This window comes from Propithecus coquereli, unplaced genomic scaffold (assembly GCF_000956105.1).
Source record: "Propithecus coquereli isolate 6110/MARCELLA unplaced genomic scaffold, Pcoq_1.0 Scaffold14, whole genome shotgun sequence".
Lineage (NCBI taxonomy): Eukaryota > Metazoa > Chordata > Mammalia > Primates > Indriidae > Propithecus > Propithecus coquereli.
The window spans coordinates 11,784,456-11,786,202 of NW_012138302.1; positions in this window are offsets into that span (position 1 = coordinate 11,784,456).

Genomic DNA, 1,747 nt, shown 5'->3' on the forward strand with positions numbered 1-1,747 from the left:
AATATTAAATCTATTTTAAAATATTTCTTCAATCTGTCTACTTTGCCACAACCACTGACACCAGAGTGTGTTGGTATCTCTTGCCTGGACTGCTCCAATTTTTGTTAACCCAGCAGCTAGAATGATGTTTTCAATCCCCCAATCTGATTGTGTTGCCCTGTTGCTTAATATTTTTAAATGGTTTCTATATGTTTTAGAATAAAATAAACAATCCTTAACCTAGTCTACAAATGCTGTATGTTTCAGCCTCTACCTACCTCTCCTGTTAATTTTAATTTTCTTTTGCTCTTTGTGTTTTCAACACATTGGCTTTCTTTCGGTTCCTCCTACTCTCCATAAACATTCACACCACAGCACCTGAGCATACGCTTTTCCTCTGCCTAGAATGCCCTTTTTCTAGTTAATGCCTGTTCAGTCTTCAGGTATGAGTGTAGAAATCGTCCTCTTATGCAAGCCTCCCCTGACCTTCCAATCAAGTCAAATTCCTGTTATAAACTCTGTCCTATGCACCAAGATACCAATAATATGTGTGAAAGAGCATGCCCAAAACAATTCACAAGGTTTTGAATTAAAGCAGTGGCTTTAGGGATTAAAAGTCAGAATCCAGTTTGAAACATCCTTAGGAGGTAAAATTATTTTAATTTTCTGTCTATTTTGGCAGTGAATAAAAGGATGGTTGGAAGGAATCCTAAAATAAATAAGAAAATGGCAAAACACTGAAAACGACCCAATGTCATCAATAGGGGATTAGATAAACATGCTATGGCACATTCATATAATAGAGCACCTAATAGAAGTTAAAAAAAATAAAAACTTCTATTACATATATTGTCATGAAGTTATCTCCAGAATACATTAAGTACAAAAAACAAAGGAGAGAATGTATATATACAATTGACTTTTAACAACGTGAAGGTTGGGAGCACCAACTCCCTGTGGAGTCAAAAATCTAGATATAACGTTTGACTCCCCCAAAACATAACTTTTCCTGTTGAGCAAAAGACCAACAAGATAAATAGTTGATTGACACATATTTTGTATGTTATATGTGTTATATACTATGTTCTTACAATAAAGTAAGCTAGAGAAAAGAAAATGTTATTAAAAAATCATAAGAAGGAAAATATATTTAGTATTCATTAAGTGGAAGTGGATCATCATAAAGTCTTTATCCTTGTCTTCTGCAAGTTGATAGGCTGAGGAGGAGGAGGAAAAGGAGAGGTTGGTCTTGCTGTCTCAGGGGTTGCAGAGGTGGAAGAAAATCCATATATAAGTGGATCTGTGCAATTCAAACCCACATTATTCAAGAATCAACTATAAAAGACATCTGCACCCAAATGTTTATAGCAGCACAATTCATAATTGCAAAGATGTGGAAACAACCCAAGTGCCCATCAATACATGAGTGGATTAATAAAATGTGGTATATGTATACCATGAAGTACTACTCAAGAACAAAAAACAATGGTGAACTAGCATCTCTTATATTATCCTGGATAGAGATTGAGCCCATCCTTCGAAGTAAGGTATCACAAGGATGGAAAAACATGCACCACGTGTACTCATCATCAAATTGGTACTAACTGATCAACACTAAGGTGCTCACATGGTAGTAGTACTCATCGGGTGCCGGTCAGGTGGAGGAGTCAGGGGGTTAAACCACAACAAATGGAAGTGGAGCGCACTGTATGGGGGAAGGGCACACTTGTAGTCCTGGCTTGGGCAAGGCAAATGCATTACATGTAAC